The sequence below is a fragment of the Macaca nemestrina genome, unplaced genomic scaffold (genome assembly GCF_043159975.1).
Source record: "Macaca nemestrina isolate mMacNem1 unplaced genomic scaffold, mMacNem.hap1 Scaffold_58, whole genome shotgun sequence".
Classification (NCBI taxonomy): domain Eukaryota; kingdom Metazoa; phylum Chordata; class Mammalia; order Primates; family Cercopithecidae; genus Macaca; species Macaca nemestrina.
Window position 1 is genome coordinate 41,840 of NW_027257749.1, and position 24,868 is coordinate 66,707.

Sequence of the window (24,868 nt, forward strand, 5' to 3'; positions counted from 1 at the left end):
CACCCCCCGAGTTCCCTTCCTGGCCTCTGAGTGTCGGTTGTGTTTTGTTCCGAGGGACGACTCTGAGGCTCCTGGCCCCTGTTTTGGAGTACCCCACACTAAAGTGGGTGTAAAATGAAAAATGGGTTTATGCTGTATTATTATAATTCATAGAGTAGATGATAAAAATGCTTGAATCTGAACAGCAACTGAAAATGAGGACATGGTACCAGTTTGGATGTTGGACGACTTTCTTGAAAAAAGTTTTCATCAAATTTAGAAACTGTGCGTGTGCTGTTTTCTATTTCATACTTAGAATCTGTATAGTGTGTGTTGTATGAATGTGTTGTATGAGTGTGTTGTGTTGTATGTGAGTTGCATGGGTTGTATGTGTGTTGTATGTGCATATTGTGTTGAGTTGCACTTATTGTACGTTTGAGTGTTGTGTGTTGTATGAGTGTGTTGTGCGTGTATTTGTGAGTTGCATGCTTTGTATGTTGTATGAGTGTTGTGTGTTGTATGTGTGTATGTGTATGTCGTATATGATTTGCATGTATTGTGTGTGATGTATGAGTGTTTTGTGTTGTATGAGTGTGTTGTACATGTGTTTATGGGTTGCATGTGTTGTGTGTTGTATGAGTGTTGTGTGTTGTGAGTGAATTGTACATGTATTTGTGTTGAGTTGCGTGTGTTGTGTGCATGTTGTATGTGTTATATGTTGTATGAGTGTGTTGTACGTGCATGCTGTGTTACGCGTGAGTTGCATGTGTTGTATGAGTGTATTGTATGTGTATGTTGTGTTGTGAGTTGCATGTATTGTGTGTACGTTGTATGAGTGTTGTGTTGTATGAGTGTGTTGTACGTGAATGTTGTGTTGAGTTGCGTGTGTTGTGTGTGTTGTACGTGCATGTTGTGTTGAACGTGAGTTGCATGTGTTGTACATGAGCTGTATGAGTGTGTTGTGTGTGTATGTTGTGAGTTGCATGTATTGTATGTATGTTGTATGAGTGTTGTGTGTGCATGTTGTGTTGTGAGTTACGTGTGTTGTGTGTTGTATGAGTGTTGTGTGTTGTATGAGTGTGTTGCATGTGCGTGTTGTATGTGAGTTGTGTGTTGTGTGTGCTGTATGAGTGCATTGTACGTGCGTGTTGTGTTGTATGTAAGTTACGTGTGCTGTATGTGTGTATGAGTGTGTTGTACGCACATGTTGTGTTGTGAGTTGCATGTATTGGTTATGTGTCGTATGAGTGTGTTATAAATGCACATTGTGTTGTGAGTCACATGTATTGGGTATGTGTTGTATAGGTTGTGTGTGTTTGTGTGCATTGTGTGTTGTCAGTGTTGTATAAGCCCATTGTACATGCGTGTTGTGTTGTGTTGCATGTGAGTTGCATGTCAGTGTGTGCCATGTGAGAGGCGTGGCATCCACATGACTGCTCCTCAGTGAGTCCTGCCTTGCAGCCCCTTCAAGCTTGTATCTTCCCGAGCAGCCTAGAAGCAGCAGCCTGTTTGCCTCTGCCCCTCCCCAGTGGGCCTCAGCCAGATCCTGTGCTCAGCCCCCGGCTGGGCAGTCTGCCTCTCTTGTCTCTCTCTCTTCTCTCTCATCGTCCTCCTGCGCCTCCTCCTTCTCGGGACCTGCATCCTTCCTCTGTGCTTCCTGGCAAGCCACACCTGGGACGTTGGAGTTCAGGCTGTCCTCCAAACCGTTTGCTCCTCTCTGAAGAGTGCCCCCCTTGACTGGCCGTGAGCAGCTGGAGTGGATTGCAGGGAAGGGAGGTGGGTGTTCCTGTAGAGACGCCAGGGTCTTACCTGGGGAGAAGGGAGCCTGCACTGGGCAGGCCGCCCTCCTGAGGAAGGGGATGGGGTGGGAGGAGGCTCTCGTGGACAAGGGGCCCACCTCCTGCCCTCCTTCCCTCTATCCCAGTCTGTTGTGAGGGAGGGCGGGACCCTAGGTGATTTCTATGCAGATCTTCAATTATCCACGCTGTGAAACAAATACTTCTGTTTTTAAGATCAGAGGAAATCTCCTTTGTTTGTCTGCCTTTTATTTTATTTTATTTTATTTTATTTTATTTTATTTTATTTTATTTGAGAAGGAGTTGCCCAGGCTAGAGTGCAGTGGCGTGATCTCGGCTCACTGCAACCTCCACCTCCCAGGTTCAAGCAATTCTCCTGCTTCAGCCTCCTAAGTAGCTGGGATTACAGGTGCCCGCCACCACATCCGGGTAATTTTTGCATTTTTAGTAGAGATGGGGTTTCACCATGTTGACCAGGCTGGTCTCAAACTCGTGACCTCAAGTGATCCACCCGCCTTGGCCTTCCAAGGGGTTGGGATTACAGGCGTGAGCCACCGTGCCCGGTCTGTCTGCCTCTTAGTTAGAACCTGTGTATTTTATGTTTTACATTTCACTTTTCTGGGTCAGAACAGTAGTGTTTCTTTTTCGTAGTGTTGCTATGAATGTCCTTTACGATTAGGAGACTGGGTTGGCTGCCCACTGGAGAGTGGTATCACTGGGTCAAGGTCACCATCTGCCGCAGCAGCGTCCAGAGTGTTTAGAGTCTTTCCTGGACGTAGACACCCTTTTGTCTGACATTCAGATAAAACCAATCACCACATTCAGATAAAGAGGTCAGAGCTGGGAACCGTTAGTGCACATCCACCTCTCCCGAGAGTGTTCACGCCTCTTCCACGCGGGGCTAGGCTGCTGCTGAGCATGGTTCTGCTGGCTGTGGCTGTGGCCTCTTTCCTCAACCACAGCCATCGCAGGCCTGCCACAGTTTTTATTCTTCTAGAAGAGAATAGGCAACACAAGAGAAGCAAGGTATGTTAGATATGAAACCGTTAAAAATTATTTCCTCAAACATTGTATATATTTTTTGCCCATACCTAATTTGATAGCAATTTTAAAAAGATTAAAATGAAAAAAAAAATTCCCCTATATTAAGTCTTTGAAAGGCATCCAACTTAGTTTTCATACAATTATTCTCTCTTTGGAGTCATACTTTATTGGTTTCAGTAATGTGTAACAAATGCACCAGCATAAACAGATTTAGGAGCAAACAGCAGCTTCGTAATTATAGTTCAGCTCGCGGGGCCCAGCTGTGGGGGTGCAGCCTGCGCCTGCCTGTGCGCCAATAGGGCTGGTCACCTTGAGCATCTGGGAGTGTCTGGGTAAGTGAGGTCTGGGCAAGGCAGCATCCACACACCTGCGTAGTTCTCACTTTGTCCACGTTATCCGGCAATGCCACAAAATTATCAAGTAAGTGTTCTCCAAGCGCATATTCAGTTAGTGTTTGGAAAGTGCATAGGTACCTCATACAGCACCTTTAAGAGGAACTAGGAGCCCAGGAATGAGAGCGGGTGTGAGGCCTGTACTCTCTTTGCATAGATAAAATATGCATGTGCATATCTGACGCCAGAAAGTTAGATTGGGGCCAGAATGTGGAAGTCCTTACCTGTGCGATACTAGGGAACCACTGAGGGTTTCGGAGAGAATCGTGTCTCTGATGTGCGGCATGCCGTGGAGCCGGGGGGTGACAGGGCAGGCTCATGCAGGGCACTCGCCGTGGCCGGAGGAGGAGAGAAGGCAGCCAGTGAGCTGAGCAATTCGGTGCCTGGGTCAGGAGGGGAAGAGGGAGTACAGGAAGGCGGATGAAGCTGCGAGTCTGCACCCCGAGGTCGCCGTTGCGCTTTGCCGGAAATCAGGAGAAGCAAGTGTGGACCTGACTCAGAGATACTTAGAGACACCACTGCAAGCTGCAAGTTTGGAAATACAGGAGGAGGCTTGGGGAAAATCTGGAGCAGGGAGCATTTGGGAGCCTCTTAGGTAGAAGTGCAGGTCAAGTAGCCAGAGTGTGAGGCGTGCATGTCTGGAGAGAGGAGGCCAAAGGAAAGCCCACATTTGGAAATGGAGGAAGGGTTGGAAGACCCAGAGAAGGCCCTGCTTAGAGTCCAGAGAAGAGCTGGATGGCGCAGTTCACTAAAGCCCAGAGCTGAGAGTTTCCAGGAGAAAGTCCCAAGTGTTGCTGAAAACCAGGGGGCAGGACTCCAGTTGGAGCCTGTGAGGGGAGCCTGGCGGCCCTGATCCCTGAGAGCAGCCAGAGCCTGGGTGTCATGGTGGAAGTGGGTGGGAAGTGCAGGAAGCAGGTGGAGATGGTCCTTCAAGGCCTGGTGCTTCACACAGGTAGCCAGCTGTGGACCGAGACACAACTGGAGAGGGGCCTGAACCCAGAGCATCTCCAGGTGGAGGAGGGAGCCAGGAAGGGCAAAGGTATCCGGAAGAAAGGGGGCAGGCATGGAGCCAGGTCCCCAGGGAGGCTGCAGTCTTCTTTCTCTGTTCATGGACTGGTTGTTAGTTATTTTGAGTTCTCAAAGTCGTCCACTCGGTGCGGGCCAGAGAAAGTTCCCAGGGGTCTCACGCCGGAGCAGGCCTTGTGCTTTTCTGAACACTGTGCGTGTTGACTCAGGGTTACCGTCAATGGCTAATTCTAGCGGGTCTTTTGTTGAAGTCTGCAGAAGAGCCTCAACCAGCACCAGCTTTTGAAGAACTTAGAAAACTTGTGTTCTTCTGATTCTGGGATTTTTGCCTGAAATGCCTCGTATATTTTTGGCTAGGTGTTGTTAGCACTTGTGTTACAGCATTTGGAGCTCTGTATTTTTGTGATGTGCTAGCTGTGAGGATGTTTAAAATTAGATTCCTAGAAATCAGGTTATAGGAGCTCTCGGCCATGCTTCATGGGTTATGTTTTGACCCCTCATAGTGGACCCCGTTGCAGTGGCTATTCTTAGTATTTGTGGAACACCTGACTGGTGATGCTAGGAGAATGTGATTTGTTTTCTTTGTAAGTCTAAAGTCTAATGACCTTGTAGAGTCTTTATACCTATCTCTTATAAATCAGCTTTAATATACTTGAAAATGTCCTCATTGTGCCCTTGAAAAGCAGGCTCACATTTTAAAAGTCATCCTTTTAAAATCCTTTTCTGCAGCCTGTGCCCTTTGTCTGTTTTGTTACCTTCACTGCAACATCATGAAACAGGGACAAGGGCTAGAATCTATTTCATACACAGAGCTTGAAACAGGGACAAGGACTAGAATCTCTGTTTCATACACAGAGCTGAACTGTGCTGAGCGACCTGCTATGCTGACGTCTGTTTCTGTCATGAGAGGGAACCCAGGCCTCTTGACTTTTCCTTTTGTACATTTTCAAAAAGAATATTTTTTCCTCTCTTGGGTCCATTCCATTGTGGGATTCTCTCCTAAGGCTGTTTCTTTGCGTTCCATTTTGACAAGTATGATTTATTTCTGAGATGACGAAAGGGCAGTGAAAAGGCCTGGGAAAGAGAAAGCAGGAAGAGAAGGAATTGTCTCAAGATTTTAGTCAGAAGGAAATCACTCAGACAGAAACGCTATTCCAAGTGGGTCAGATCCCAGGAAGTGGGATTGAATAAGTGACATGATATCGCACAACTGTTTTACATTCTTGCTGTTGCCAGGGGTAACGAAAAGAACGAGTATATTCATTCCGAGGTCAAATATATATCTTTGCTGACTCTGACTATAATTAGCAGAATTCGTTCAGTTCAAGTTTGAGAATACCTTTACAGAAGAGGGTCTTCGTGCACGTGTGCCTATTTCTATTTATATGTTCACACGTATTGGAGTATAAATGTGTGTGTGCTGTGTGTGAGACCTCATTATTTGAAACAAGAAATGTGCAGTAGAGCTTATTAATTACGGGAAGGTACATTTGGGGGATAAACCACTTTGTTTAGAATTGAATAATGGGGTCTTTGAGGGATGTATATATGTATGTGTGTTTGCATTTATGTGTATGAAAGTGTGTATTGCATGTATATGTGTTGTGCATGTATGTGTGCCTTTGTGTGTAATGTACATGTGCATGCATGTGTATATGTGTGCATGTGTATTTGTGTTGCATGTATGTGTGTGCATGTGTTACATGTTTAGGCACGACTGCACATATGTGCAAGTAGGCATGCATGGATGCTCATGTGTATATAGTTATACATGTATATTTGTGCATGTTATGTCTACGCACTTACGTATGTATGTGTGTCAGAATGTGTATGTATATGCATGTGTGTGTGAGTGTTGTGTGTATGCTTGTGCGTGTGTGTTTGAATGTTGTATGTTTGTGTGCGTGTGTTTGAGTGTTGTGTGTATGTGTACGCATCTGTTATGTGGTGGTATTATGTGATTATGTGAACGTGTGTGCATGTGTGAATGTATGTATTGCATATAGGTGTGCGTGTCCATGTGTGTGTGTGTGTGTGTGATATGTGTCTGTGCATGCATGCATGTGCACATTTGATTTGTGAATCCTCTCTGGGAGGGGCATGTTCCTGGAGACAGTGCATGGGATCCTCCGCTGTCCTCTCAGGGAGAGAGACATTGTGAAAGTTCGAGCCATTAGGTAAACATGCCTGATGTTCTATAAAATATATATTTAAATATACCACTGGGGTTAAATATATGTTAAATGGGTGCAAAGCTGTTATATTGCATTAAAAGTCATGTTAGTACTTCCTGGTTAAAGGCTTTGTGAATGATTTCCTGTACATGGGACATAATACACCACACAGAATTACAGCAGGTCAATGGTATTTGCCAGGAGGTCTGGCTTATGATTGGTATTTCTAGTTGCAGACCTGCAGGTTGAGCTTTGCTGGACTTAGAGGAGGGTCATTGACTCTGCCCACTGAATGATACCAGCGTCTCTGCTGCTTCCTTTTTCTGCCGGCTTCATCCAGAGCTGGGACAGCTGCTCTCAGACGCATTGTACTTTTCTCTACATAAAAATCTGCAGCATTTGTTAGCAGTCCAGTAGCAGACCGAGTGGCAGGTCCAGGGGCAGGTCCAGCGTCAGGTCCAGCATCAGGTCCAGCGGCAGGTCCAGCATCAGGTCCAGGAACAGGTCCAGCGGCAGGTCCAGCGACAGGTCCAGGGGCAGGTCCAGCAGCAGGTCCAGTGTCAGGTCCAGCGGCAGGTCCAGCCAACTTTCCACATGGCCCATGTGAAAATGTACCCTCTCCCTTCCATTTTTTAAAGCAGTATCATTAGTAGAGCCTACTGCCATTTCTCCTTGAGCTCCTCACAGTGGATGGTAAGCATTTGCTTTATTAAAGCAAAGTTCCGTGCTCTTTGTGCTAAGTCCCCTCTGCCTTTCTGTGAGAGGCTAGAATTGGGATCGACCCTCAGCTGTGCCAGAGCCTTGGTACATGTCTCAGTTCTGGAATCTACTCTGTGCTTGTTGCCTTCCATCCACCGACAGCCGTCTGTCTTCCTGTCACTCCTTCAACATGGAGTCCAGCAGTGTGCACACAGGTGAGCCTGTGTGAATGCTGGTTTTGTAGGATCTTATCGGGACCTTAGTCATCTTTTCACTAGGAAACCAGACACTGCAAAGGACTTAAAGAAAAGCCCAAAGAAGCCGTATCAGTAGAATCATAGAGACAGAATTCTACAACCATAGGAAATGGCATTGATTATCATGAAATGTGCATTTATGTGAGGCATAGTAAAACATCACATTTCTTACTGGGTAAGAGCTTGGAAAAGATTATGAAAGTATAACTGACTCTACTCTTGTATCGTAGAACATGGTAAAATGATGCAAGGTATTGTATAGAATGGAACAAACAGAATAGAATTATATAGAGTAGCGCAGAATAGAACAAATAGCATAATGCTATATAGGGTAGCATAGAATAGAAGAAACAGTGTAACATTATGTAGTATAGTATACAATAGGAAAAATCGTATTATATGGTCTAGAATAGAACAAGTGGGATAGTATTGTAGAGTATTCAGTTGAACTAATGACGTAGTATTGCATAGCATAATACAATCTAGATTAGAACACACAGCATAGTATTAATATTACGTAGTGTGGTGTGGAATAGTAGAGTCGCATGGCACAGAACAGAGAGGATAGTGTTCTGTAGCACTGATGCAGGAGTTTTGCTCTTTAGCTCAGCTGGGTCCAGGTTCTTGTCTCATGACCAGGAAGAAACAGGCACGGGGACATCGAAGAGTGAGTGCAGTGGAACTCGTTAAGCTAAAAGTTAAGCTCTCAGCGAAAAGAGGGGTCCTGAGAGCAGATTGCTGGTCGCCCCCTTCCCAGTTGACTACAAGGGCTTTTATATAGAAGCTGATGGGGCTGGTCTCGCTGTCTAAGGAGCAAATATCTGGTGGTTCCACCCCATTCCCTCGTGTGCATGGGGACCTTTAGTCTGCTGTGAGCATGTTTAGGAGGGCCCCCCGTGCAAGTCCCCCTATCTGCACAAAACATGGGCTGGAGGCTCTCTGGGACCCTTCCCTTACTGTCTGCCTAAAGCAAGCTGGCTAACTCCTTTCTGTATAGAAGAAAATAGAATAGAATAGAACAGATAGTACAGCATTTTATAGTATGGAGTGAAGCTGTAGTATTCTATCATAGAGAATGGAATAGTATAGAATAGAACAAACAGATCGTACTAGTGTAGTATAGAATAGTAGCCTCAGGCAGCACGGAGCAGGGTTGTGCTCCCTATGTACAGAGTGTAACCACCAGGAGAGCGTTCTTCAGTGGGGCGTCACTGGCCCTTCATATTTCTTTGGTTCCGCGGAAATGAGGAGAGGAAGTTAATAGAGGGGGAGGAGGTTGGCTTTCTTACTTTTAAGGCGCTCATTACTTCTTGGGGATCATTTGATGGTCCCCTTTGGTAGTATTCTGTGAAGCAGTCTCTGTACTCTGTGTAGGGTGAAATGTGGGGCAGTCTGTGGACTCTGTGTAGGGTGAAATGTGGGGCAGTCTGTGGACTCTGTGTAGGGTGAAACATGAAGCAGTTGAGAAAGGATGAAGTCAGAAGTAGCTCAGCAGAGATGCACCAACTCTTACCTGGGAGACTGTGGAACAGTCTGTGGACTCTGTGTAGGGTGAAATGAGGTGTTTTGTGTGAATTGTTGTCTCATGCCTGGCACATGGCAGAGCCTCCGTGGATCTTGCCATCGTGAACCCTCTGATAACTTCTCTACAGTGCCGTCCACACTATAAATACCACACATTGTGGGAAGTCCAGGCCTTTTCAAAGGCTGGGTTTCATTTTAACAAAATTGTTATGCCCTGCTCATTTGGAATGGCCAGATCATCCTGCACTTCTGACTTCACCTGTCCAGCTGGGTACACCTCCCTGCGTGCTGCCAAGGTTTACGGCGGAATTCCCTGACGCCACTACCCTCACTGCCTGCACCTGAATCTGCTGTGGGGTGATTTCCTTATTGGACTTGTCTGGGGACCTCCTGAGGGGTGGATGGGTGAGGACTGGGTTATCTGGGGAAGGTGTTCATGGCATTCCTGTTTGCAGTCTGTGTCTCTGTTGGAAGAGATGCTTTTAGCACATCCGTTAATCCAGACGTGATTAGCAAGGAGTGTCTCTCCCAGGTAAGAGTTGGTGCATCTCTGCTGAGCTACTTCTGACTTCATCCTTTTTCAAGTCTGTTACAAAGAGAACTTTGGTTTCTCAAGGTTTAAGAATTGATGTCAAAGAGCAATTTAGTGTTCTTTTTGAGTCACCAGCCTTGCTGTGGATGATTCATGAGTCTTTGGTGGTTAGGGCCACAGCACAATCGGTGGGCCGTCTGTTCCCCACCCTGGTGGATACTTTCTCACCCAAAGAAATGTATTCTGTTAACATGTCTCAGTTAGAATATTTTAGTAGGAGACAGAGTTATGGCTCTTGTTTTAATTTGTAATAGATGATTACTGTAGCAGGGTCAAGGTTGAGACTTGCAGTGTAGCTCATGGAAAACATTGATTAGAAACACCCAAAATATATCACCAGCTTTGTTGCTGCAGCTCCAAGGGACTAGGAATGCATATATATTTTTTCTTTTGTTATTATTTATTGTTTTTATTTTTGAGACAGAGTCTTGCTCTGTCACCCAGGCTGGATTGCAGTGGCATAATCTCAGCTCACTGTAACCTCTGCTTCCAGGGTTCAAGAGAATCTTGTGTCTCAGCCTCCCAAGTAGCTGGGATTACATGTGCCTGCCACCATGCCCAGCTAATTTTTGTATTTTTAGTAGAGACAGGGGTCTCACCGTGTTGGCCAGGCTGGTCTTGAACTCCTGACCTCAAGGGATCTGCCAACCTTGGCCTCCCAAAGTGCTTACATTACACACATGAGCCACTGTGCCTGGCCACCATGATCATTTTAAATGTGGCACTGAATATCTGCCTTTTTTTTTTTTTTTTTTAAGAAGTGCAAATGTTACCTCTCACACCTCTATTCTGTTGCTGGCCTGGGCTGGCCAGCAGGGTTCCCAGGCTCGAGGCCATGTCTGAAGTGTTGTTGGACAGTGTGGATCTGTGACCCCTTGGTCTTTGGGGACATGGGGCACCCCGAGACACCCACAGTCTTGCGAGGGCTTACGGCTCTGTGTGTGGCTGCTGTGAGGCAGCCTTCGGTGGGGAGGAAGGAGAGCAGAGCCCATCCGTCCTGGTGCGGAAAATGCCCAAGAAACCAAAGAAATGGTACAAAAAAACATCATCTGCCCTGGTGCCATTTCTGTAAAAAAAAAAAAAAAAAAAAAAAAAAAATCACTCTGAATGTGGTTCTGTGCTTGAGGAGGATAGAAAATACCTGGAAAGGCACAGAAAGTGTTCTTATGGGGTCAGCGCCGGGAAGTGGGATGGGAGGCTTGGGAGTGTGTGCAAAGGAGGAAGTGGCATATTTTATTCTAGTTTATTTGGTAGAGCAAGTGATGAAAGTGAAGCTTGAGTGATCAGAGCAGCTCGGCCTGGCCATGGGTAGATCCCAGCGTGTCCTGCCTCCCGCCTGCAGCTGCAGCTCTGTTTCTCAGTCACAAATGAGACAAGTGGCCTGAGGTTGTGGGCCGAGGAGGGGCAGCTCGGTGTCCCCAGCACCTGACTGTCCAGGCTGCTCTTGGGCCAGCCTGAGGGAAGGGGCGGAGGAGAGCTGGGAGGGTGCACAGTGCGTCCTCCTCCCCCGCCCTGGGACTGAGGTAAGCCCAGGCTGCTGTCAGGATGGAGGAAGATGCCCTCAGGACGGAGGAAGAGGCCGATGGAGTTTGGTCAGCAGCCAGTGTTGTCTTTCCCACAGGGGATACGCAGTGCCCCAACTAGCAGGAAAAAACTCTGCTTTAGTTTTTAAATTTTGCTCATTCTCTTTATCGTGCTGGTCATGGTAAGATTTGGATATTGTTGGTAGGAATCAGTGTCAATTGCGTACAGTTGACTCTTGTCCAACACAAGCTTGAGCTTTGCGGGTCAACTTATAGGTGGATTTTTTCAACCAAACTCAGGGAGAAAATACAGTGTTCTGCCACGTGAAACGCATGTCGGAGGGCTGATTCTTTGTACACGCAGAAAATACAGTGTTCCTGCCATGTGAAACGCGTGTCGGAGGGCCGACTCTTTGTACACGCAGGTTCGGCAGGTCCACCTGTGGGGCTTGAATGTGCCTGGATTTGGTGTCCATGGGGTCCTGGAACCGACTCCCTGAGTCCAGCGAGGCTGGCCCCGGGATCGACTCCTTGAGGACAGCGAGGCTGGCCCCGGGACCGGCTCCCTGAGGACAGCGAGGCTGTTTCTAGTAGCAGGTGGTTTATTTTGTGTTTTCCCCCTGGCTCCACACCCCGTTCTCAAAGACACGGCTGTCACAGGGGGACCAGCTGGGGCAGGGGAAGAGTGGAGGACACCTGGTAGAAGTGGCCGTGGACTCTCTTAGGAACGATAACCGTGACACCTACCGTAGACGAAGATGTTGTTGGTCTGCACTCTTCTCGTGTTGGTCTGGGGCATACAGTGGCCGTGGGCTGGTGTGGTCCACAGCCCCGGTCTGGGGCATGCAGTGGCTTTGGGCTGGTGTGGTCCACAGCCCCGGGCTCCGTGGTCCCTGACCCTGAAATCCCATCCGGTCCTGTGTCACCTTGGGCCAGCTGTCTCCTGAGGGGAAGGGAACAGGGAACAGCCCTCCCCGCATGGCCTCCCCAGCACCACCCACCCCCAGGACCTCCAGTGTTGACCCTGCTGGGGGCTCCTCTCTCCTGGGGGGACCTTGTCCCAACAAGAGGACTCCATGGGCTGCAGGAGGTGTCGAGCTATTTTCTCTCCTGGAACTGGGTTGCTGGCAGCTCCCAGATGCAGGAGGAAAGGCTCAGAAGTGCCTTCATAATAAGGAGTTGTTGACGTGAACTTTGGACAGCAAACACTGCTTACATTTCCTTTTCCATTTTGATGCGTTAATGGTGTGCGGCAACACCGTGACACACGGGGATGCAGGTGATGGGTGACCCCCCCGCAAGGGGGCCATGCACCTGTTTGATAAGAAGGCATGCTTCTCTTACTGCAAATAAAAACTTTTAATGGTTTTCTGCCAGAAAGACCCTGTCCTTTATGTAGGATACATAGCGGATCATTTGGCAAGGGATTGGGGATTTGGGGTTAAACTAAAAACAAATTAATTTCATTTTGTAGCACTCTGAACCCATTTGAGTTAATTATTCATTGAGAATTTGAATAGCACACACTGTTCTGACTTCCAATTTCCCCCTAATGAACGGCATTTGCTGTAACATGACAAAACCCTTAGTCTTAGAATTACTGGGTAATGTGGAAAAAGTCAAAGTTGGTTCTCTGTTGTTTTGCTTTAAGGAAATTATATTACTTTGCAGCCACTTAGTTTTCTCCTTTCCAGTAAGAAAAATTGCTTTCTTACTACCTGAAAATTCGTGAAGGTCAAGGGGACACAGGCTGCAGTGCATTAAAAGCCACCATCAAATGTGGACGTGGACCGAGTTTTCCCCTGTTCTCTCCCACCATCAAATGTGGATGTGGACTCAGTTTCCCCCTGGTCTCGCCCATCATCAAATGTGGACTTTGACCCAGTTTCCCCGTGTTCTCGCCCATCATCAAACGTGGACGTGGACCCAGTTTCCCCCGTTCTTTCCCACCATCAAATGTGGACGTGGACCCAGCTTCCCCCTGTTCTTGCTAACCATCAAATGTGGACTTGGACACACTTTCCCTCTGTTCTTGCCCACCATCAAATGTGGACACGGATTCAGTTTCCCTCTGTTCTTGCCCACCATCAAATATAGATGTGGACCTAGTTACCTTCTGTTCTCACCCACCATCAAATGTGGGTATGGACCCAATTTCCTTCTGTTCTTGCCCACCATCAAATGTGGGCATGGACTCAGTTTCCCTCGGTTCGTGCCTACCTTGCCACCATGGCTCATTTCACAATCACTCAGGAAAGGAAGAAACATTATTTTTAATAGGCATGAAGGCAGTTGTTTTTAACCTAAGGAACAGGACATAATTCCAGCAATGGGAATGACCAGCCGAGTGGGTCTGTGTGAGGTTTGGAAGAAAAAAAGGATTTTAACTTCCCCTCTCTGTGTGTGCCCACCTCCCCCAGTTGAGAGTCACAGATTTAATTACTTTAATTTTGAGCTTAAAATAATTTGACAACCTAACAAAAACTACTACAGTCCTATAAAATTCTGCTGTGTGTTTGGTTTTTCAGTTGCTTTTCTGAATATGGTAAATGAATGCATTATGAGTTGTTATTTTAGTAATTGCTGTAAAAATTAATGTATGTTATAACCAAGTGTTATAAAGTTAATTTAGCACCAAAGTAAAGCTAAAGCTGCATTGATTTCCCAGTGTAGTTGTGCATAACAACGGCTCCATGAGGCAGGGGCTGTGACCCTGCAGTCTGGTGGAAGCAGGTGCCACCTGGCTGGTGCGTTCGCTGCCCGTCCCCTCTTGCTGCCAGGCAGCTTTGCAGTTTCCAGGCTATGCGGGAATTGAGGCCGGTGGTCAGTAAGAGACGGTGGGGAGTTGGGTGGTGCAGGTTGGCGTGGGGTGGAAGGAGGCGTGGAGAGCCTGGGGAAGCCTGGACAGCAGCTCCGGTACCTGCACAGGGGGGCAGGGTGCAGCGGCACGGGACAGTGAGTAGCTCCTGGAAACAGCCGTTGGGGTTTTTATAGATGAGTCTGTCTTCAGCTCTGCATCCCTTTCCTGCTGAGTCCGGGTGGAGGGTGGAGGCGTCGAGCGCTTGTTTCTCCAGGTGAGGGCCCATCGGACACAGCCAGTGTTTCCTGGAGTCCCCTCACCTGGGAACGTGCCCCTGCTCTTTTCAGAACAAAACAAATCTTAGTTAAACTTGACACATCACCTTTCCAGAAGGTGTTTAAGTCTGTATGCCTGTTAAGTCACCTAACTTTAAAGAGTAATGATACAATATGCTTCTTTTTTGGGGAGAAAACCGAGCTGATTTAAAAGATAAAATCAGAGGTTGGGGTCGCAGCATTTTGGAGGAGACTTGGTTTATGTCCTAGTGGGCAGCAGTGTTTCCTCAACTGTGGTGTTTGCTCTATTATTACATTACAGAGGTGACACTTCAAGCATAGGGAAATGGAAGGCAAAACAGCGCCCCCATTCAGAGATAAACGTTATCAACATATTCATGCACTTCCTTCTGCTGTTTTTGCTCTTCACTTTTTGTTTTAAGACCACGTTCGTAGGATGGATATATAATTGTTTATGGTGACTTTAAAAGCACCTTTCTTGCTAAAAAGAGTATTTTTTCAGTCTGGAAAATTTAGACAACATGTTTTGTTTAAAAATTAATTATAATACCACCGTGAAGTCATCAATGTTTTTATACATTTTCTTGGTCTCTTTATGGACTTAATAGATACAATTTAACAAATTGGAAATAACGTAATATTATGCATAAAATGTTTCTTGGCATTAGAGATGGAGCAGAGAGGAGGCACAGGGCTTCCCGCTGGCTGAGGTCCTCCCAGGGTGTGACCAGCAGCCTCCCAAGTTTAGGGTCTGCACGGAGTAAGATTTCTAAATTGCCTTACACCACAACCCCTGCAGCCACGCGTCCCTTTGATAAGGGGGTGTACTCTGATAGATTTTTCAAGACAAGAGTTTGCTGGATCTGAGGCTGTTTCAGCTGCTTCTGGAGACGGCAGCTCTGGGACGTTTGTGCCAGCTCTCCCTCAAGACCCCACGGATGCCACATCCTCATCTTTTGGAACCCAGTGTTGTAGAGGAGAAATCTGAAGCCAGTTTGATTTTTGCTTCTTGGTAGGAAACTGATGTTTTCAGGCTTTTCCCCTTTATTTCCATAATGAAGATGATGTCCCACCTCATCCAGAGGTGTGTTTGTTACCTTGTCGGGAATGTCCAGCCCTTATGTCCCCCTTCAGGCCCTCAGTCCCTTTCTCAACTTCCTCGCAATCCTCCCCATCTCATCCATCTTCACTGTAATTCTGTTATTTTTTTCATTTTTGTGCTCACTTTCCCATGCGACTTTTGTTCTTGTTTCACAGATGCCCGTGCCAAACTTTATGTCTGGGGCTCGAGGGCCGTGTTTTATTCTGTCTGCCTCTGCATGTACTTTTGAGAAGTGGGGTTGGAGGTTGCCCCCCAGGTGCTGTTTCAGCTGGGCCTGCCCAGACTCTGTGAATTGGGGACGTCGGGCAAATCCCATGTGGCTCTATGGTGGGCCGTGCTGCTGAACCGTACGTCTGAGGTTTGGGGGCCGTGTTTCATTCTGTCTGCCTCTGCATGTACTTTTGAGAAGTGAGTGTGGGGGTTGCCCCCTGGGTGTTTCAGCTGCACCTGCCCAGACTCCCTGAAGTGGGAACGTCGGGCAGAACCCGTGTGGCACTACAGTGGGCTCTGGTGCTGACAGAGCAAGAAGCCGCACTCCCAGGACGTGCTTGCAGCTGTGGGCAGGACTGGGATTGTGACAGGATCATTTCCTTCTCTAAAATACATCTCAACCGTTATCCAGAGGGTTGGCTGTAGGCTTTCAACAGCTTCACTCTTCTTAGTTACCAGGAGACAATTCACTAAACAGAGTTGCTGTCAGGGTTTAATTAGGAATTTCTGCGAGAGGCTGGTGGTACAGCTCCCTCTGCAAGCCTCCTGCAGCCTACCCGTCCCCACTCTTGGGCCCAGCCACCTGCATTGGTCTGTGGAGACTGCACATTCTCTGTTCTCCTAAGGGGCTCCTGGACTTCGGGACAGCCTTGGTAAGTTGATGTGTAACTCCCAGTCTCTTCTCTCTTTAAGTAAGTACGTTCATGGAATCCTGATCTTCGAAATTGTTTCATCTTTGTAAAACAGCCATAGTTTCCTAAGCCACCTTGTGTCTGAGTGTGAATCACTTGTTATTTTTCACTGCAGAATGAACAGAACTGGAATCATAAGATTTAGAGGGTGATGAAAAGACAGAGGTTAGCATATTCCATTTTCTCACCTTTTCCTTACACTTTTTCCTTAAATGCACCCCTCGTATGTCTGTGAAGTTCTTCCCAATTCTGTAACGTCACTCCATCCGCAAGTGGAACATTTGTGAACAGTAACAAGTATTGATGTATACACCTCTGCAACCCCGCTGGAATTAATGCTTTTTATTTATGAATGGATGGTCATCAGATGGCCAGAGGGATTCCCTGTGAATTGCGGGGGTCCTCATGCCTGCTTGTGAGTGACATGCACATGGCGAGGGCTAGGGAATCTGAGTCTCTGTGATTCGAGTAGTGACATCGTTTACGCAAGGCAGGTGGATGACTCTTTGAGCTTGGCATGCTCCTGGGTGGCACAGCACAGCTGACATGGAGTGGGGCAAGGGCTTGTTCCACGAGTTTCTGTGTTTTTGTTGTTGTTGTTGTTGTTGTTATTTTTTTTGAGATGGAGTCTCTCTCTGTCACTCAGGCTGGAGTGCAGTGGCGCGATCCAGGCTCACTGAAAGCTCCACCTCCCGTGTTCACACCATTCTCCTGCCTCAGCCTCCCGAGTAGCTGGGACTACAGGTGCCCACACCACGCCCTGCTAAATTTTTTGTATTTTTAGTAGAGACGAGGTTTCACAGTGTTAACCAGGATGGTCTCGATCTCCTGACATTGTGATCCACCCGCCTTGGCCTCCTGAAGTGCTGGGATTGCAGGCGTGAGCCACCGTGCCTGGCCTGTTTTTGTTTTTTTGAGACGGAGTCTTGCTCTGTCATCCAGATTGAAGTGCAGTGTCATGATCTAGGCTCACCGCAACCTCCACTCACTGCAACCTCTGCCTTTCAGTTCGAGCAATTCTCTTGCCTCAGCCCCCCTAGTAGCTGGGATTACAGGCATGTGCCACCATGCCTGGCTGATTTTTGTATTTTTAGTAGAGACAGGATTTTGCCATGTTGGTCGGCTGGTCTTAAACTGTTGGCCCCATGTGATCCACCCGCCTTGGCCTCCCAAAGTGCTGAGATTACAGGCATGGGCCACTGCACCCGGCCCTGTGTTTGACTCTTAAATCTTCTTTTTCTTTTTAATATTTCTGTTTCTGGACGGCCACTCAGTGGATATGGAGGAAGAGTTCACAGATGTCCGTATTACATTTCTTACTTAAATTAGCCTCCCTTGAACACTGCTATAGGGTACAGATGCATGAAGGGCTGAAAGGGTGGTTGCGTCCCAGTAAGTGTGAGCGTGGAGCTGGTCTGTGAGACCCCGGTGCCAGTGAAGGCACCCGTGTGAGATGGCCTGGGATGGGGGTGTTCAGAGCCCTGACCGTGGCACACACCCTTCAGCTTTGATGTTTCAGGCCATTGCTCTGGTCATCAGTGAGCAGAAGGTCTAACAGCAGTGATATTTATCACTAGCTGTGTTGGCCAATGTGTTAGGAGGGTGAACCTGTTTGACTTAAGCTGTTTGACGGGTTTGCATTTAAATAGACAACTGGTGACCTGGTGCCTGGACGCTTGCTCTGTGACTTGCCCTACGTGGCTTCTCCCTCTGGTATGCGTTAGATGAGATGGGCGTGTTTAGGGTGGTGTGGCCCTAGACTAGAAATGCAAACCCTGCCTCACCCCAGATCTGCCCCACCCCAGTGTGACTTTTGGAGGTGGAGGCCCAGCATCCTTCACCTGCCCTCCAGGGTGATGCTGAGGATGCTGAGGTTTCAGAGCGCTGCTTTGTTGGCACTCCAGCAAGTCCTGCTTAAAGAGGCCAGGATCTGAAATGGCAGGTTACCAAATTGTATAGCAGAAAAATAGAAACGTTTCCTTAGAATGGGCGTAGGAAGAAAAATGATTTCCTTCACCATATCTGGAAAAGATTTCAAATTAGCAGGCACTATTTGGAATTATTAGTGGTCTCCTGTATTTCTTATCCTTTTTTTTGTTTTTTCTTTTTTCTTTATTTTGATACAGGGTCTCATCCTGATGCCCAGGCTGGAGTGCAGTGGTGCAATCTTGGCTCCCTGCAACCTCTGCCTCCTGGACTCAGGTGATCGTCTCACCTCAGCCCCCTGAGTATCTGGGACCACAGGCACGATACCATACCTGGCTATTTTTTTTTTTTTTTTTTGTAGAGACGAGTCTTGCTATGTTGCCCAGGGTGGTCTCAAATTCAAGCATTTGTCCTGCCTCAGTCTCCCAAAATGCTTCTGTACCCCTGACCCAACAAGGAAGGACAAGAGGCGTGAGCCACACTCCTGGCCTCCTGTCTTTCCTTGTTGGAGCAGGGATGTAGAAGCACTTGCCGCAGCTGACTTGAGTATATCTCGTTTTGCTTTGTTTTCGTCACGGGTAACCTGGCAGTGCTGTGCACCAGTGCTGCTGGCCAGTTGTTTTTTCGATGGACTGGCAGAAAATCAAACTGAGACCCGGGTTCCTTTCTCCCTGGGTACTGACCAGGTGGGAGAGGAAGGACGTTATCTGAGTATCAACTTCATGAGGGCTGGTGGGGAAACGTCAACTTTAAGGTGCCTGGGATCTAAGGCATGGAACCCAGAGTGCAGCGGAACATAGGGGATGTAGCCTTGGGAGCAGAGACGTGCGGGCCAGTGCCCTCGTTCCTGGCAGGTTCTGAGTGCAAGAAAAGGTTAGTGACCCAGCCGAAGTCACGGAGCAACCTGCCAAGACCTGCCTGGATGTGTGGCTGGCATCTGTGCTGGCCCCAAAACTGCCCATTTGGGGATTCCTTGCAGTTTCAGACCCATCTAGGGGTCCGGAGAGGGTCCCAACCATGACCTCAAAGAACGAGGTGTTGCCTTGAGATCCTCCAAGGTGAGGGTAGGAATTTTTTTTTTTTTTTCAATTAGCAATAATTTGTTGTGAATGATCTTGGACCTATTTTCCACTTCTTTGTATAGGAAGAGAGACAGAATAAAAAGTCTCAATGTGCCAGATGCCATGTAATGAAGTCGTGGGGTTAACATTGTTGATTATTATGTAACATCACGTTAAGTGGAACATATTCACACGTGTCCACAGCGTGTGCGTGTGCCCAGTCCGATGAGCACGTTGGGTTGGGGTCGCTGCTGGTTCATGCAGCCCCTCTGGGTGGTGCTTTCTCTGTGACTTGCCCAACACCGTTGCTGCTGCCTCTGTTGGAGTTCAGCCTTGACCGGCCTTGCTGCCACCAGGTTCTCGGGGCCTGTGCACCCTCTTCCCCGCGCGCACCCTCTACCCCGCGTGCACCTTCTTCCTGGGGCACACCCTCGTCTCCGCGAGCACCCTCGTCCTCCGTCCTGCCCACCCGGGGTCTGCTGTGTGTTTCTACTCAGCCCATGCCTGCCTCTTGCTGTGAGCTCAGTTTATTGAGGTGCGGTGAGAAACCAACAGAGGGGAGCAGTGTCCCAGCTTGTCAGGGCAGGAGGGAGCCTTGGGCATCTCTTCCCCAACTCTGGCGACCCACCCTTCGCGATATAGTGCTGGGGAGAGAGGTGAGTTCTAAAGGTAAGACGGCCGTGATTTCCTGAGTCTTAATTACCTAACACTGGGTCATCTGCCATGTCGCCTCATCGAACGGCACCTCTAGAGACAAAGCAAAGCCTCTGGTGGCCGTGGGCGGGGTGGCCATGCCTGTCTGTGGGTTCTGTAGAACCTACCCAAAGCCCCTCCAGCCGTGGGGATGTTCAGGCACTTGCCGCCTGTAGGAAGTGTGCGTTAGCCACGTGGTAGATGCGGACGCCTGGAGGGATAGGCACAGGCCCACAGGCGTGGTGAGTGTGGGAGATTTAGCCACGTGGGGACGTGTGGCGGGATAGGCACAGGACCACAGGCGTGGCGGGTGTGAGAGAAAGTGCACAGAGTGCCCAGCAGATGGCGTGTGGTCAGCGGAAGCCGTGAACACAGGCCGGGCTCGGGAGACACATTTGGAAATACACTTTAAGCAACATCAATGGATAATGCTGCGATTTGGTTTCCTCCCGTGGTCCAAAACATGTTCTAGAGATGCCGCTGCTTTGTGTGTACCTGAGACAAGGGTCTAAATGTATTAGGGCCTTGATGTAATCTGTAAGACAGGTACAAAATGCCTATTTCAACGAGGCACTGAACAAGAAAGCGTGCTCTATTCAGTGCAATGAGAATGCTTCATTGTCATAAGCAAAGTAAAATGCCTCCAAGGCGAGCTTGCCATGTGTTTAATGACCTTGGACACGAGCCTCCTCAACCTGCCAGAAAGTGCTTCCAGCGTGGCTTCATGCAGTGGTTTCATGCAGTGGCTTCAGTGGAGAATGCATATGTGGCTGATACTGAGAGCTGCGCAGCACCCTCCTGACCTGACGCATGCCCATGTGTGGACCGTGAGCCGGGCAGCACCCTCCCGACCTGATGCATCCCCACGTGTGGGCCATGAGCCGGGCATCCTGACCTGACAGGTCCGCATGTGTGGACCATGAGCCGGGCAGCACCCTCTTGACCTGACGGGTCTCCTTGTGCCCATTGTGGGACCTCCGTCAGTCAAACAAGTGACACATGTCAAACTGAATGCAGGGAAGAGGGTCCAGGATTGCACGCAGGCTCCATGTCTCATCCTTCTGAGGCCTTCTGGGAAGCCAGGAGGGCAGTGGGGTCTTTTGCGTGTTTCCTCCTGGTGGCTATGAATTTGTACCAATGGCTTTTTGCAAAAGGGCCCGGAGGCGGAATCAGACCCTGTCTTAGAAAGGATGACGTCTTCACGGGCACCTCTTTCCGCCACTCTAGTGCTCCTGTGATTTTTCAATATGTGCACCCTGCAGACTTCAGCCTGTTGGTGTCTTGGGGGAATAGATACCAGGATTGTTCCAATGTGTGCAAACCTGAAACAGGAATTTCTCTGCATTAAGTTGGTCACCAAAATGGGAGGTAAGGGGAGAGGGGAAGGAACTTCTTGGCCTCATCAGCCCTTTTCTTGAAACTCACAGTCAAACTTTGTCAAATTCTAGATGATGGTGCTTTAGTCGATGCATTTATGTATGTTATGTCTTGTTTTCTGAGTATGGTGCTTCGAGAATTTAAATATTAAGGTGAAATTGCCATGCACGGTTGAATTGGCACCATAATCTGACTCTCTGTAAAGCCTTTTGGTTTTCTGTTAGAGTGACTTACCATTTTTTGAGTTAACTGAAACAAACTCTGCTGTCAGCACGAAGGAACCACTGTATAGTTAGGACATCCAATTAAATAGAATTCTCCTAAATAGAGCGTGCTCTTTTCATAAATTTTAAAAATTCATCTATTCATCAAACACATATTGAGTACTTATCACCCTGGTTGCTAGTCACTGTTCATATACATTTTTAAGGAATTACTTCCACCTAGCTCTGAAATAACATTGTATTTAGAATTTAGCCCAGAGGTGATTAAGCATGAACTTTTCTCAGCAGTCTTGTTTTCATTTTTACTTGATAACATGTTCTCAGACTCGGTGCCCAGCTGACGTTACTGTGCATTGCCCCAGGCACACACCTGGCCGGAGCTGTGTCTCTGGGGCTTTAGAGCAGGAAGGAAGGGCTGCCAGGTGTCTGGCCCTTCCATGTTTCCCTGGGGGAAGGATTAGGCCTTGGGCAGGAGTCTTGGCTTGTCTTACTGGATTAGCTGGTGTCATTCAGTCAGCTCTGCCTTGGTGTTAAGCTCTGGACTGACTCTGACCTCTGAATGGCAGAGGAGAGGATGGCGTTTTAGAATCAGTCATGCAGACCGGGGCACCCAGCAGGTCTCGGATAAAAAGTGGTGGCAATTGATCACTTCCCTTTTTGGGAGAACTGTGTGGATTGACTCAGACCTCTTTCTTTTGATTTTATCTTGAGACTTTGCAGAAGCAAAAATGCCTTTAAAAAAAATTAAATGATGGGCTTTTGTAATGTTTGTGTCTCCCCAAGATTCACAAGTTGGAATCCTCACCCGCGAGGAGATAGTGCTAGGAGGGGGAGCTTTGGGCGGTGAGGAGGTCGTGAGGGTCTCATAAATGGGATTTGTGCCCTCAAAAAAGGGACTACAGAGAGCTCCCTCGCTCCTTCCATGGTGTGCGGACCCAGTGAGAAGCGCCGTCTATGAACCAGGAAGCCCTCACCAGGCAAACCTGTCAGGCCTTGACTATGGACTTCCCAGCCTGAGACTGAGACTGAGAGCTGTGAGAAATGAACTTGTGTCATTTGCCAGCCCCTGCCCAGCCTGTGGTGTGTTGTTAGAGCAGCCTGGGTGAACGAAGGCAGGTCGTGAATTTTCTGTCATGCTTTCTGGCTTCAGATACTTGCTAGGGAGATGTCACCATCTTACCCAGGTGGAAGTGTCTGGAATCAGACGTTCCGTTATGATTTGACCTTGTTCTTGCCCCACGCCTGTGCCGTTCACACCTCCAGGTGTCTCGGCTGCCCGCGGCCCCTCCAGACGTTTCTGATTCGGGGTGTGGTGCTGGTCGCGGCCGTGCCGTCAGTGACCAGGAGTAGGAGCTCGCGCCCCTCGTGAAGCAGCAGCCTCACCCGGAAGCTGCCGAGAAGCATTTGACAGAAGGTGATCGCGCCTCGAGACTGAAACTTCCTGTTTACAGGGAATGGAGGTGCATAGTAGGGAATTTAATGATGGCCCTAGAAACAGATGCCTCTGGGGTAGGGGATATTCTGCAGGACAATGCAATGATCTTCTCGAAAAGTGAAGATCACAGATAAAAGGGGTGCGAGGCTGTCCCTGACTAAGACGGGGAAGGAGAGTCACTCAGCACAGTGTGTGGCCCGGATAGAAAAGACGTTTTCGGAACGATTGTGCTACCTGAACATAACCTGGACAACGATGCTCTGAAATCATTCTTGTCTGCCGATGATGGTACTGCGGCTGCAGAGGGGCCTTTATTCCTAGGGAACGTGTGCCTGAGGACTCGGTGAGGCAGCAGGAGCCTCTCACCTTCAAGTGGCTCCAGAGAAGAAACAAATCTGTCTCTCTGTCTGATCTACAGAGAGAGTGAGAAAGCAAATCTAACGAAATGTTAGCAGTTGTTGGAGCTCCACGTGGAGAAAACTTGACCACTCGTTGTACTGTTCTTCCACTTTTTAAATATGTTTGAACATTTTCATAATGAAAATGTGGGAAAGTAAAAATAAATCTGGAAATTAGAACGGAAGTGAGCCCAGCCAAGTGCTCTTGGGTTCAGCCGGGAAGAGCCAACGGTCCGTTGGTGTTCTCTCGACTCGTCGTGGGGATTTCCTCCTCCTGGGTTCACCACCTAGTTTTCCTTGTGATAGTTATTTTATACATAGCTATGAGCATAGGTGATACTGAAAACACACGTTTAGTGTGGTTTGTCATTAAGAATTTGGAGAACTGGCTAAATAAACCACTTGTACAGAGTTGAGATGAGCACTACCTGCCTCAGCGTCTGTGGCAACAGCTTCATTTGGGTGCAGAGCTTGGCAGAGGTTTGAGTGACTCTGTCTCGATGGTCCTCTGTCAGAGGACAAGGTTAAGCATCACCACCGAGGGCCCTGTTGAGCCTCTGGGCTGGAAGTAACCTCCCCCGGGCTGGTGAGGCAGCCTCTGAGGGCCTTTCCTGACAAAGCCCTTCACTGAGCTGCAGTTTGGCCATCTCTGCCCTCACCTCCCCGACTGCAGGGCCTCGAGGTCTCACCACCTCCAGCCTGAGCACCCAGAGCCCAGGGGCAATTTCCCACCTTCCCTGGGGGCTCAGGATTCTGGCTCCCGGGGCAGTGCCCGCAGCTGGGCCCCTCCTCCTGGGCTGGGGGTAAGGCTGGTCATGGCCTCCTGCTATGTCCCACTGACCACTTCACCGCAGCTGCAGCCCTCACTGGGTGGCCCCTCCTGCTTCTGTTGGATGAGGAGATGCAGGCCTTCACCGAGGCTTCCTGGCCTCACCCCTGCTGGCCCCAAGGCTGTGCCGCTTCCCCCTTCCCAGCCCCTGGTCTCTGTACAGTGTCTGTCCAGGATGTCTGTCCATCTGTCCTTGACATTCTGTCCAGAAGCAGCCACTGTCATCTTAGTTTGTGAGGGGCGAGCAGAGCCCAGGTGCGGTCGATGTGGAGATGCTCATGCACTTCAGTGTGCAGGGAAGTGAGTTCCTTCATATCTACAGCCTCTGCACAGCCAGCTGGGAGCTCACCCCATTCACAGGTGGATGTGCCTTGTTTTTTGGCCCAATCACCTGCATTAACTCAGAAGAATCACAGTTCCCTGCTTTTCTGTCTTTCGTGACCGTCCACCTCCCTCCTCTGCCTGGGGCTGAATGGTGGGGTCTGTCGTGGGTTCGTGGGACCCTCTGTTCTTGTGCGGCCACCAGGAACTGTTATCCGGGCTGATTCCACAGGAGGAGTTTGGGGTGAGCTCCTGAGCGAGAGTTGGGAAGACTGACGTCTGTGTAAACCTTGCTTGTTCATGGTTATTCCTCTCAGTCTTCTAAAATTGTGAAAAATTGGGGACCATTTTGAAATATGGATTTAGGTATGGATTGGTGAGGAGAGAACGTTGATCTAATTGGGTTTACGTTGTGTGTGATAATTTTACACTATCCTTGGGAAAAACTGAAGATGTTGACAGGGTCATGAGAATCGTTTCTTTCTTTCTTTCTTTCTT

General features: G+C 48.5%; 1 protein-coding gene across 2 annotated transcripts in view; it reads left to right on the forward strand.

The window, feature by feature from the left end:
* Positions 1-24,868, forward strand: part of LOC139361539 (disco-interacting protein 2 homolog C-like) — a 159,074-nt gene that overhangs the window by 3,696 nt on the left and 130,510 nt on the right. The window contains exon 1 of one of the 2 annotated variants that reach the window (XR_011619097.1): positions 571-1,755. The exons of the other annotated variant lie outside the window; for it this stretch is intronic. The gene's annotated coding sequence lies outside the window, so the exon portion shown is untranslated. Of the gene's footprint in view, positions 1-570; positions 1,756-24,868 lie in introns of those variants that run through there. 2 annotated transcript variants of the gene reach the window in all.